The 13919-nt window shown below is 39.9% G+C and overlaps 2 long non-coding RNA genes across 2 annotated transcripts; both read right to left on the bottom strand.

The window, feature by feature from the left end:
- Nucleotides 1-2722: 2722 nt before the first annotated feature.
- LOC129146832 (uncharacterized) lies at nucleotides 2723-6781 on the bottom strand. Its single transcript, XR_008554098.1, has 3 exons — nucleotides 6730-6781; nucleotides 4790-4918; nucleotides 2723-2850 (listed from the first exon to the last, which is right to left on the bottom strand). It is a non-coding gene; the product is annotated as an uncharacterized LOC129146832 (long non-coding RNA).
- Nucleotides 6782-7677: 896 nt separating this feature from the next.
- Nucleotides 7678-13919, bottom strand: LOC129146831 (uncharacterized). The gene is made up of 3 exons (XR_008554097.1): nucleotides 13516-13919; nucleotides 10203-10488; nucleotides 7678-7781 (listed from the first exon to the last, which is right to left on the bottom strand). It is a non-coding gene; the product is annotated as an uncharacterized LOC129146831 (long non-coding RNA).

Here is a 13919-nt window from a genome sequence, read left to right as displayed (position 1 = left end):
AAAAAAAAAAAAAAACTAAACACTCTTCAAAGGAGAAAAAGACAACCATAATCCAGATAATCCAGATATCTATGAAACATTATCCAAGTGCGTAATTTAAAAACACACACAACACAAACAAGAGAAAAGATAGGAAAACGTGACACAGTCAAAGAAAGAAAACAAAGTCAACAGAAACAGATCCTAGGATAACCAGATGTTCAAATTAGCAAACAAGAAAATTAAATTACTAATAAATTATGAAAACTTTCAATGAATGGGCTTACACCCAGATTGAAGATAGCAAAAGGTCAGTGAATTTGGTAAACATGGTAAAAGAAACTAACTTAAACTGAAGTGAAAAAAAAAAAAAAAATGGGGAAAAAATGGACAGAATTTGGTGACCTACAGTCATATATATATTCAAGTAACAACAAGTGGAATCCAGAGGTGAGAACAAAGTGAAAAAAAAATTAAAAGAAATGATTTAAATTCCCCAAAACAATTGAATAACCCACAAGCTAACAAACTCAGCAAATCTAAAGCATACACACACACACAACACACACCACACAATTACCGCCCCTATACCTTGGAAAATCAGAACACCAAAGGTAAAGAAAACCCTTGAAAACAGCCAAAGAAAAATAATTTATTATATACAAGGGAAGAATGATATGAATTATGCCAGATTTTTCATCAGAAACACTGGAAGCCAGTGGACATACTATAGCACTGTTAAATACTGAAAGAAAGAAACTGTGAAACCAGCAAAGAATATCATTTGGGCCTCCCTGGTGGCACAAGGGGTTAAGCGTCAGCACTATGAAGCAATCTGCAGCCACTGCAGCATGAGTTCAATCCCTGGCCAGGGAGATGACCCAGTTGGCACAGCAGACATCTCCTGCCTTGCCCGCTGCTCCCTCAGCAGTGTATTTCAGTAGGACTGCCTGTTCTGCTCCCACTCTGTCTCTGGTGAATCCTCTCACAACGCACCTCTGGCCTACACCCAGTTCTTATATGCATAAATAAATAATGTTTTTTAAAAAAAATAAAACAAGGGCAAATAATACATCCAGAGAAATGAAAAAACAGAGAATCTTTCATGGCAGATCTGCTGTTGAGACCTACAACGAATGAAATGTATCAAAAGTGGTAACATGTGCCAAATATGAAAAATTACTTTTTTCCTATTCCCTTACAAGACAGAAGACTCTTTATGCTAAAAAACAAAAACAAAACAAAAAAACAACACCATAAATGAAATGGGTCTATTACCTTAATTTCTATCTTGCTCTATGAGGAAAAGTTGTCCAATCATAGAAAAGTCAGTTCCTACCATGCTGATGGCTAAAAGAAACATATCAGTTTCTGTAAAAAACAAGATTTAGAATTACTGAAAATTAATCTCCTCAATAATTAAAACAAAAAAATCTTAAGTATATATTGTGATTTAAATACAGCAAAGCTCTCCTCCCTGCCCACCTATGACTATATATCTCTCCTCTTTTTTCCCTTTCTCCTTCACCAAATAAACCTGTCCTTTTAAAATGCAAAAAAATAGAAAATAAATGGCAGTACTTAATAGCTTTTTTTAATTAAAGTCAAGTAAAATGCTAGTTTAGGGCCTCCCTGGTGGCGCAGGGGTTAAAGACTGTTACCATGCTACTGCCAGCCACTACAGCACAAGTTCGATCCCTAGCCATGGCGCAGAAGACCTCTCTTGTCTCTCCCGCTGGTCCCTCAGTAGCGTATTTCAGTACATCTACCTGTTTCTGCCCCCACCATAAATCCTCTCACTTCCCCCTCCCCGACTTACACCCTACTTCTTGTATGCATAAATAAATACATCTTTAAAAAAAAAAAGCTAGTATAAAGATATGTCTATGATCATATATACATAGTTGTATATACACATAGTTGTATTTCAATTTTATTGCAAAGAACCTCATGTATCAAAAAATAGCTCCTTTAAATTTGTATACAGAAATGTGGGATAAGATGGACATGTTCTTATTAAAGCAGTTGAAATTTTTTTTAAAGAATTTATTTATTTATGCGTACAAATCTGGGTGCAGCACAAAATAGGCCTTCAGGAATCTCAGGTTTGGCTTTTTTTCCTGATCTAGGCCAGAGGTGTAGGGGTGAGGGGATTCACCAGAGACAGAGTGGGGAGCAGAACAGAGAGACAGCTCCCTGGCCAGGGATCTCCATGTGGGTTAGCTCCCTGGTTGCGATCAACTCATGCAGCAGTGGCTGGCAATAGCTTGATAGTGCTGACACTTTAACCTCTGCACTACTGGGGAAGACCCAGTTGAAATTTTTTTAAAAAAGACATCCTGCCTAACTGGTCTCATTCAAAGTGGCCTAAAGAAAACTGTCAGTAATAGCCAGTGCAATGTTACACTGTGTAAGAAACAAGGATATGCTAAGTAATATGTAAAAAATAAATAAAATCTTCAAAAATATAGTATTGGGTCTCCCTAGTGGCCTAGAGGTTAAGTCTCAGTGCTATCATCACTGCAGCCCAAGATCGATCCCTGACATAGGGCACAGCAGACCTCTCCTGTCTTACCTGCTGCTTCCCTCAGCAGTGTATTTCAGTAATCCACTTGTTTCTGTTCCCACTCTGTTTCACCCACTTTGGCCTATACCCAGTTTTTCTACGCATAAATAAATAAGTCTTAAAAAAATAAAGTAATAAACTCAAATAAATAAATAAATAAAAATGAGTTACCTTTATTTGACCATGGTTTAGAGTAATAGTTTTTCCTAAAGCTGGAATATGTAGTTGTAGAGCCACGCTCAAATATGGGGTCATTCTCCTCAACAACACAAGGGCCTTTTGTTCTTAAAACTTCTACAGTTAAACTGAAAGAAACACATTTTCAAACAGATCCACACTAAAAACAAGTAATGAAACAAATAGCAAACGAAATCCAAACAATTACATTTTGAAATCTGCCATGGCAGTCACTTCAAAAGTACAATAATAATTATTAGAAGTATGCATACTTTGAAAGAATCTGCCAATTTTAACTTAAAATGTGATTGCTAAGGGATAAAATAAATGTCAACTTATTTTTAGAATTCTAAGCAGCAATATTGAAATTTATAAAATCTCTGGGTCACCTAAAAAACTGCCTTATTGAGTTCTGCATGTTTCCCATATTTAATATGTATCAGTAAGAGGGCTCCCGGTGGCGCAGCGGTTGAGCGCTGGTTGCGAAGCTGTCCGTGGCCACTGCGGCGCCGGTTCAATCCCCGGCTACTCCCCGGCTACCAGAGGAGGGTCCCACATGGCGCACAGACCTCTCCTGCCACCCGCTGCTCCCCTCAGCAATGTACTTAGGTCCTCTGCCTGCTCTGCTCCCCGCTCTGGCTCTGGTGAATTCTCTCACTCTCCCGCGCTTCTGACTGTATGTATAAACAAACAAACAAACAAATAAAACATGCCTCTATAAAAAATAATAAATAAATAAAATATGTATCAGTAAGAAATGTTAGCATTCATGAACACAAGTAAATATGATTTAACTATTTAATGACCAGTAAATCATCATCACAAATTAAGAAAACAACGTGCAATACTATTAATAGTACTTGTTTTATTATAATAAAATTTAAATGCGTAAGGTGATTTTTTAATTAAAGTAAGAAAATTTCCATCACTTTTCAAAATTTATTTACTACTAATTTATTTCCTATTTCTTTTAAAAATATACGTTGGGGGCCTCCCTTGGTGGCGCAGCGCTTGAGCGCTGGGCTGCGAAGCTGCCCGCAGCCTCTGCAGCGCCGGTTCGATCCCCGGCCACCAGCGAGAGTCCCACATGGAGTGCAGACCTCTCCTGCTGCGCCCGCTGCTCCCCTCAGCAGTGTATTTTGTAGGTCTGCCTGTTCTGTTCCCCGCTCTGGCTCTGGTGAATTCTCTCACCCTCCCACACTTCTGACTGTACTCAGTACTTGTGTAAATAAATACTTTTTTTTTTAATAGAGGCATGTTTTATTTATTTATTTATTTGTTTGTTTTGTTTTCATTTATACATGCACTGGGTACAATCAGAAGCACGGGAGGGTGAGAGAATTCACCAGAGCCAGAGCGGGAGCAGAGCAGGCAGAAGGACTGAAGTACACTGCTGAGGGAGCAGCGGGCGGCAGGAGAGGTCTGTGCGCCATGTGGGACCCTCCTCCGGTGGCAGGGGAGCAGCCGGGATCGAACTGGCGCCACAGAGGCTGCAGCCAGCTTCGCAACCCAGCGCTCAACCGATGCGCCACCGGGGAGGCCCTGTAAATAAATAAATTAAAAAAAAAATTGGAAAAAAGAAAATATATGTTGGGGGCCTCCCAGGTGGTACAAGGGTTAAGTCTCAGCACTATCAAGCTATTGCCAGCCACTGCAGCATGAGTTCAATCCTCGGTCAGGGAGATAACCCACCTGGCACAGCAGACCTCCCCGTCTCACCTGCTGCTCCCCTCAGCAGTGTATTTCAGGGGATCCGCCTGTTCTGCTCTCTCCCCACTCTGTCTCTGGTGAATCCTCAAACACCCCCAATTCCCTCCCAGCACTTCTGGCCTACACCCCAGTTTATATGCATAAATAAATAAATTAAACCTTAAAAAATAAACTTTGGGAAGACACCTAATTTCACAATAGCAAATTTAGAAATTTAGTATTATAACTGAGAATTAAACCTGGTAGGTTTGATGCAAAAATCACGTCAAAGTCTAAGAAAGAATGAAAGAAAACTTCTCTCATTAAACATAGCACATTTGTTTACTCATGAAACCACAATCTCTTTTTTTAACTTACCTTTCTTCATCCAAAATAATAGAACCATCTTCAGCCACTTTAACTCGAGGAACCAGCAATGGGCCATCATCTGTTTCTTCTTCTATTTCTTCATTATCTTCAGCATCAGGAGTACTTTTATTTTCTTGTCTAAAAAATGTGAAGAAATGTTATTTCACATACAGATGAGAAGTGTTTCCTGAATAATATGAACTACTGAATAAATTATTGCAAATTCAACCTTCCAGGTATCTTGAACTTTCCCTATAACCTAACAGAGAATATTATGTATTGCTAAAGACATAGTTATAATATTTTCTCAAATATTATTCATAGCACCTAGTAACAAAAAGCCTTTACTCTCTTCGAAAATAAAGAGAAATGCTCATCTTCTCTAATACAGTAGCAGAGTAAGCCATTCAAGTATTGTAGAATTATCAAAATAATCCTTACAGTAAATAGCATTACTTTCCATATAATTTAGTAACTCTTCAGAGCCAACACTTCTAGGTTAGTTTTTTCATATCCAGTTGAGGCTCAGAAAAGAAAATCTTCGCTCTAATTTACAAAACAGTAAGGGTAGACCAAGAAGTCAGTTTTTCAAATGACTCCAAATCTCATATACCTTCCATTTGGCTACATTGTCACCTTAAGGTTTTATTAAAGCAAACATAGCCTATAATATATAACCTATTTATAATATATATAATATATATAACCTATTTTTAAAACTTAGGAGTTCTATTTTAAGCTATCAGAGTCCTAGGCAAAACAAGTAGCCAGTACCCTTGAAGTGATAATCAGAAAATCCCAATGTTTCTGCTAATTTCCCACAATATCTCTACCTTGAATTACAAGGATACAATAACTTTCTAAATGGTCTCTTGAAGAGATTTCTTGGGAAGAAAGTAACATATGACAGTGCAATTGGAAAGCAACAGGGGTTTGCACAAAAAAATAGGCTAAGAGGGGCCTCCCTGGTGGTGTAAGGGGTTAAGCACTGCACTATGAAGCAATCTTCAGACTCTGCAGCACAAGTTCGATCCCCGGCTGGCCAGGGAGCAACCCACATGGCGCAGCAGAGCTCTCCTATCTCGCCTGCTGCTCCCCTCAGCAGTGTATTTCAGTCTGCCTGTTCTGTTCCCTACTCTGTCTCTGGTGAATCCTCTCACCCCCTACATCTCTGGCCTGTACCCCAGCTTTTGTGCATAAATAAATAAATCTTTAAAAAAAAAAAAAAAGCTAAGAGTGACATCAAAACTATACCCACAGTGTGAACAAAAAGCTAAAAAAGGAAAAGGAGGGACCTCCCTGGTGGCGCAAGGGGTAAGTCACAGCACTATGAAGCTACCTGTAGCACTACAGCAGGAGTTCGATCCCCAGCCAGGGAGGTGACCCACAAGGCGCAGCAGACCTCTCCTGTCTCACCCACTGCTCCCTCAGCAGTGTATTTCAGTCAACCTGCCTGTTCTATTCCGCACTCTGTCTCTGGTGATTCCTCTCACCCTCCCACACCTCTGGCCTGTACCCCAGTTTTTGTATGTATAATAAATAAATCTTTAAAAAAAAAAAAAAGAAAAAGGGAAAGAAGGAAAAAGAAAATATATGCATGTTTGCCTGAACAGATAATGACTAGAACTAGAATCAGAATGATACATTTAAAATTGATTACATTTGTTGCCTCCAGGGAGGGAACTAGGTGGCAGAAATACAAGGATGGAAGACTTTTACCTGTATACACTTTTCATCCTTTTGAATTTTGTAATATGTAAACATAGAGTATTAATATAAAACAAAATTACTTTCAATTCTTAAAGCTTTAACTTAAAATCACTAACACTGGCCATTCATATACGTACTACGCAAATAACATAAGGCTTTCATTTTTATTTAAATCTGATAGTAACTTATTCTTGCGATTCTATTTAAGCAGATTGATTCAAAAAGAATGAGATACTTACTCTCTTGTCTGGACTGGTGGCAATGATTTTTCAGTTTTCTTTTCTTGCTCTAGGGAAGACTATAAACACAAAGAACAGAATACTTTTTAAACAATTTTACATCTTGTCAATTATATCTGTACGCAAAAATCAAATTATTTTAACTTTCCTTTAAATAATTATATATACCATAATACTACTATTAATGATGATATGGCACAACTGTCAATTTTTCAGTCAAAAATTTTCATCATCAAATACAATAATTCATCAGGCCTTAAGTAGGGCCTTTATTCTTCTTTCTTATTTCAGTGATGGGGAGGTCCCAGTCCTGAGGCATGAAGCAACCTATGTGGCTTGTCTCCAACTCCCAACTGGCAAACACTCCAAAACTTAGAGTCTGGAACTTCTTTCAACTAGGTCAAAAACCTGGTAAATCAGAAACAGGCTACACTGGTGATATGCCACTACTTTCTACTTCTACATCCACCAGCTAAACCATCCACACACAGCTATGAGGTTTAGTAAAAACCCTCTGCCTCCACAGGCTAACTCTGATTAAAGTAGCTTTGTTCTTGGAGAATCTGGTAATCAAATTGCCTCTATTTAATCAGGAGATAGGGCATATAAAATATATCACCCTTCTACATCAGATCAGGTCACAGAGTATAAAAAATAGAAATCACAATCTTTATTACAAAAAAGTTGTTTAGCTATTTTACTTAGTCTTAGTATACAAAAGGAAATTTATTTTTAGTCTTCGCAGTAAAGGGCATCATTTACCACCCCAAGAAAGAAGCTACTTGAAATACCACTAATTTTTGTTATAAAATTCTATCTTAAAAACGGTCATAAGTGTTACAAATTTTGTCCACATGCTTTTGGAAAACATGAACCACCACTCCAAATGTGATAATTAAATCACAACATACTCAAAGTATAACAGGAATAAAGTTTACTTACGTCATTGGGTTGTTATCTGGCAGGTAATATATGAAGTCTCTCATAGTCATTTTTGTACGATCTGGTGGTCTCTGACTTTCATTTATTACATACTTGTTTTTCCATTGCTTCTAGATATACAAACACACACAGACCCACTTCTATAAATATATAAGAATTTCAGATGTATTATATTCAAGTACACACTGTTATATTCAGTGTCAAGTCCTAATATTATTCATATCATAATGAAGCCTACTATCAGGAAAAAATTTATAAACTGAATATTAAAATTAGGGCCTCCCCGGTGGCGCAGCGGTTGAGTGCTGGGCTGCAAAGCTGCCTGCAGCCTCTGCAGCGCCGGTTAGATCCCCGGCCACCGGCGAGGGTCCACATGGCACGCAGACCTCTCCTGCCGCGCCTGCTGCTCCCCTCAGCAGTGTGCTTCATCAGTCTGACTCTTCTGCTCCCCACTCCTGCTCTGGTGAATTCTCTCACCCTCCCGTGCTTCTGACTGTACCCAGTGCTTGTATAAATAAATAAATAAATCTTTTAAAAATTAAAAAAAAAAAAAAAGATCGGGCTATCAAGCTACTGCCAGCCACTACCATATGAGTTCGATCCCCAGACAGCCAGGGAGCAACCCATATGGCTCAGCAGACCTCTCCTGTCTCTCCCGCTACTCCCCTCAGCAGTGTATTTCAGTACATCTGTCTGTTCTGCTCCCCACTCTGTCTCTGGTGAATCCTCTCACCTCCTGCACCTCTGGCTTACACCCTAGTTCTTGGATGCATAAATAAATAAATATTTTTTAAAAATTGCCCAAGGTCACACAGTAAGGATAAATCCAAGATTCAAAGCTTACGCATCAAACAACAAGCTTGCATTCATTACTACTGTTACACTGCTTTCTCAGAAAAATAACCCTCAAAATTAAAAAGAACATGGACTACCTACATACATGCAAATTTTTCCCATTTATAATTTTCCACATTCTCAATTTAGGAAAAATAACCAATTCATTTTATTCAGCTACATTTGTCATAATTTAAATGACTAATTCATGTCAACTGAACATCTTCATGAAAATCAGATGTTTATTTTATAAATATGCTTGTATGTGTATCTGTGTGTATGTGTATAAAACTCTATTTGTGGGGCCTCCCTGGTAGTGCAGCAGTTGAGCGCTGGGTTTCGAAGCTGTCCGCAGCCTCTGCAGCGCCGGTTTGATCCCCCGCCGGGCGAGGGTCCCACATGGCGCACAGACCTCTCCTCCCGCCCGCTGCTCCCCTCAGCAGTGTACTTCATCAGTCTGCCTGCTCTGCTCTCCGCTCTGACTGTGGTGAATTCTCAACCTCCCGCACTTCTGACTGTATCCAGTGCTTGTATAAATAAATAATCTTTAAAAAAAAAAAAAAAACTCTATTTGTGGGGACTTCCCTGGTGATGCAGGGATTAAAGTCTCAGCACTGTCAAGCTATCACCAGCCACTGTGGCATGAGTTCAATCCCTGGCCAGGGAGCTAGCCCACATGATGCAGCAGATCTCTCTAATCTCACCCACTGCTCCCCTCAGCAGTGTATTTCAGTAGATCTGCCTGTTCTGCCCCTCACTGTGTCTCTGGTGAATCCACCCCTCCCCCCCCACCTCTGGCTTACACCTTAGTTTCTGTATGCATAAATAAATAAAATAAATCTTTAAAAAATAAAACTCTATTGTGGCCTCATCCAAATACAATGAAAAATATAGCAAGAAAAAAAATTGCTTAAGTCCAAAAAAAAGCTGATTAAGTGCTTCTTAATCAATCAGTTAAAAAAAGGAATATTCTGGGGCCTCCCTGGTGGAGCAATGTGTTAAGCACCACACAATGATGCAATCCAAACCTCTGCAGCATGAGTTCAATTCCCAGCCCACCAGGGAGCAACCCACATGGCAAAGCAGACCTCTCCTGTCTCACCCGCTGCTCCCCTCAGCAGTGTATTTCAGTCAGTCTGCCTGTTCTGTTTCCCACTCTGTATCCAGTGAATCCTCTCACCCCCCGCATCTCTGGCTTGTGCCCCAGCTCTTGTATGCATAAATAAATCTTAAAAAAATAAAATAAATTTAAAAAAATAAAAAATAAAAAGGAATATTCTCATTATATCAAGATGTTATTTGGTATTGTTCCTCATCAAAATCTGCAGATGGGCCTCCCTGATGGCACAAGGGGTTAACTCTCAGCACTATGAAGCTACAGGCAGCCACTGAGCATGAGTTCGATGCCCGGCCAGGGAGCCAACCCACATGGTGCAACAGACCTCTCCTGTCTCACCCGCTGCTCCCTTCAGTAGTGTACTTCAGTCAGTCTGCCTGTTCTGCTCCCCACTCTATCTCTTGAGAATCCTCTTACCTCTCTGCACCTCTGCCTATACCCCAGCTCTTGTATGCAGAAATAAAGAAATCTTTGGGGAAAAAAATACTACAAATGCTTACTTTTCCTTCAATGATGTCTGACCACTATGAAAACAGAAATATAGCAGGCAACAGTCAATATTCTGAATTTTTTCCCTTACCTTTTCTTTTCTCAACTCTTCCTTTAACATTTCTCTCAGTTTCTGGGCTTTATATATTCGATATCTGTCGGAACATGGCTGTTTCTCTTTGGGTGGAATGGAATTAGGCTGTATAGCTTCTTGATTAACTGTAGGTAAGGGATGAGGTTCTGAAGGAATGCTGACATTAGGCTTAACCGAATTAGAAGTACTTGATACTCGCTTTTTTCTCTGTGAAACAGTAGTGGAAGATTTACTGGATTCTTCAACATCACTCTCATCATCAGTCCTTTTATCACTGTTGAAACTAAAAAAGAAAAATTAAGACCTTCTTTTAAATATTCTAGTTTTTTTTTAATTTTATTTTTATATTCCCCATACAATTGCAACCCCTTATTTTGACCCCAATCCCTCCTTTTCCCACCCCGCACCCCCATAGTGTGTCTCTGGTTCATAGTTGTTGTTGATTTTGATTTTTTCTTTCTTATAGTTATTCTTTTTCCTGGTCCCTTATTAAATATTCTAGTTTTAAAAACTAGCCTGGTAAAAATCCAAAATAGTAATCTCATTTTAAAATTCAACAGAGAGATGTTAATTATGGCAGAGGTTGAAATAAAAATTATGTTTGATAGATCTTTTCAACAAATATCTAAATCCTCATGAAGATAGTATATCTTTTTCAAATTTGAAATCCCTAAGCACATTAGAGTCCATAATTTAATGCTCATACTTTTCCCTCAAAAAAAAAGCCCAGGTAAGTGGGGGAAAACGGTTAAGTCGCAGCACTATGAAGCTATTGGTGGCCACTGCAGCACAAGTTCAATCCCCGGCCAGGGAGGTGACATACATGGCGCAGCAGACCTCTCTTGATGCGTCTGCTGCTCCCCTCAGCAGTGTATTTCAGTAGACCTGCCTGTTCTGCTTCCCACTCTGTCTCTGGTGAATCCTCTCACCCCCTGGACCTCTGGCCTACACCCCAGCTCTTGATGCGTAAATAAATAAATCTTTAAAAAAAAAAAAAGCCCACCCTAAATTACAAAACAAAGCTTAGTATAATCTGAATTACCAAATAACTTCGTTTTTTTAAATTAAGTTCACAAGCTACACTAACATCCCTCTAAACTGATGCTAAGTATTGACATTTTGTTTGAATTATCAACCTGAGATTAGCTAAGCCAGAATACAGAAAACTTCTAATCTCTGAATTTTTGTATTGCAGTATTTGAAGATGTACATTGGCGACATTAATTAAACCAAATTATGTTTGAGGCAAAAATCACTTATATTTGTCAAAAGTGATCAATCAGTCCAAGTTACACATATGATATAATTCAAATTGCACATAAATATTTCAGGAATGACCTGAGGCAAATTAAAAAGATAGGAAGTGTAAGTCAAGAACTAAAAGCTGGGACTCCATGGTGGCCTATGGGTTAAGTCTCAGTGCTATCACTGTTAAGGGAGCTAACCCACTTATGGCACAGCAGAGCTCTCCTGTCTGGCCCACTGCTACCCTTAGCAGTGTATTTCAGTAAATTGGCCTGTTCTGCTCCCCACTCTGTCTCTGGAAAATCAATCCTCTCCCCCCCAGCACCTTTGACCTACACCCTAGTTCTTCTAAGGGGAAAAAAAAAAAAAAAAGCTAAACTAAAAGCAATCTACCTTTTTCCAAATACTATGATTAGTTTTATGTGAAAGTGGAAAATGTCTAAAATCTGTAAGAATAACTTTTCAAAAAGCCTCCAGTTGAAAGTCTTATCTCGGTCCTTCTAGTAATGTGATACATGCCCACTTACATTTCACCCAATTATACTGTGTAAGGACCATACCCTTAGATTTTTACAGCTAGCAAAGACCCAAAATAAAGAAAAATAAAGTATACTCCTTCAATATCAGCTGTAAAAAAACAATTACATATTCTCTAGTCTTAAATGTGTCAAGACTATATACTGAACAATGTATTAAATTATTAATCATCATGTATTCATAAGCAGTGTGGGAAAAATTTTTGAAACAATTCATGTAGGAAACTTGGAAATGACTAAGCATCACCAAGATATCAAAATAAAACCCTCCAGGGCCTCCCCGGTGGCGCAGCGGTTGAGCGCTGGGTTGTGAAGCTGCCCGCAGCCTCTGCAGCACCGGTTCGATCCCCGGCTGCTCCCCGGCCACTGGAGGAGGGTCCCACATGGCGCGTAGACCTCTCCTGCCGCCTGCTGCTCCCCTCAGCAGTGTACTTCGGTCCTTCTGCCTGCTCTGCTCCCCGCTCTGGCTCTGGTGAATTCTCTCACCCTCCCGTGCTTCTGACTGTACCCAGTGCTTGTATAAATAAATAAATAAATAAATAAATAAATAAATAAATAAATAAATAAATCTTTTTAAAAAAAAAAAAAACTACATAAAAAATAAAACCCTCCAACAAGGACCAGTTCAAGTCAACAGAGGAAGCTGAACCAAAATGAAAGGAATAAGACTTTAACCTCCTGTGCCAGCATAAAAAGGATGTGTACCAGTTTAATGCCATTACATAGGACTGATTTTTTATTGGTTTCCTTACATACAAAGTATACAAGAAATAGAAGCTATAATCAGCCCAACACATCTTTGCTCCATCACCTTATTTTCATCAAGTAACATTTTGTAGGCAACCACAAAACACTATGCCAAGAACACCTAACCCGTCTGCCAAAACATGGGAAAGACAGTTTATATCAGTTATCTCTGATCTTCATGATAACGCTCCAAAGCAGGTAATGTAATCTCTATACCACAAATAAGCATATTCTGCTCGGACCAAACCTATCAATTGTTAAATTTAGGCGAATACTGAATCAAATGTGGTACATGAGACACATGCTTTTCTTTCAGAAAACAAGGTCATCATAGCTAAATCAAAGGATGTACCCAGCCAGATGTCCTTCCGTTGTCGTAAATCACCAAGATCAAAGTAACGCCGGACTTCTTTTAAAAATAAATGTTTGGAAAATTTTAAAATTACTTAACTCCCGCAAAGTGTCCATAAAAATGAAAACTATGGTAAACTAAATTTTCTAATTACTACCAGGTGTACGTATTCTTCACTTCGAGACTGTTACACCTGAATTCCTTCCACCAGCCCTCGAAGACTTGGTCCCCTCCCCGAGAATCTATAAACTGTAACAAAATTCACATTTGCCACATCCTGTGGTCAGAGGGACAAATTGCAGTGTGAATTGAATTCATGGGACTTAGTGACAGCAAGAAAGTACGGTAAAGTTCATTTGCTCAGCTTCCAGGTGATAAGCCCGGAGAGGCGAGGAAGAGACGAAAACGTTCCCCCTCTGCAAGCACTCACCTATTGCCGGGTGTCTTTTCTTGGGGTTCCGCTCCCCCGAAATCCACTGGGGGCACATCTGTAGATTCCGCTGGCTTTGGAGCAGAGGCTACGGAAGGCTCTGGCGGCCTGGAAGTCTCTGGTCCACGCTGGGGATTGGGGGCGGTGGAGCCCCTAGAGCCTACGCCAGGCCTGACATTCGGCTTCACGCTAAGGCGTGCCCTACGGAACATGGCGGAGCCAGGGGGCCCGGGGAGGCGGCCCTACAGCCGCTCTCAGCCCCGAGCCCCGGCCACTGCCCCAAGAGAGAGTACGAACTACGCCCTTCCCACAAAGCCAAACCACCAGCCCAGCGGGCAGCTACCGCAATTTCGCGCCCCCACCACCTCCTCCTTCCTCCCGCCGCCGCCTCTTCTTCATGACCC

The sequence above is a fragment of the Talpa occidentalis genome, unplaced genomic scaffold (genome assembly GCF_014898055.3).
Source record: "Talpa occidentalis isolate TD23 unplaced genomic scaffold, MPIMG_talOcc4v2.1 talOcc4.425, whole genome shotgun sequence".
Classification (NCBI taxonomy): Eukaryota; Metazoa; Chordata; class Mammalia; order Eulipotyphla; family Talpidae; genus Talpa; species Talpa occidentalis.
The sequence above is the reverse complement of the archived record's forward strand: the minus strand, read 5'-3'. Positions and strand labels throughout refer to the sequence as shown.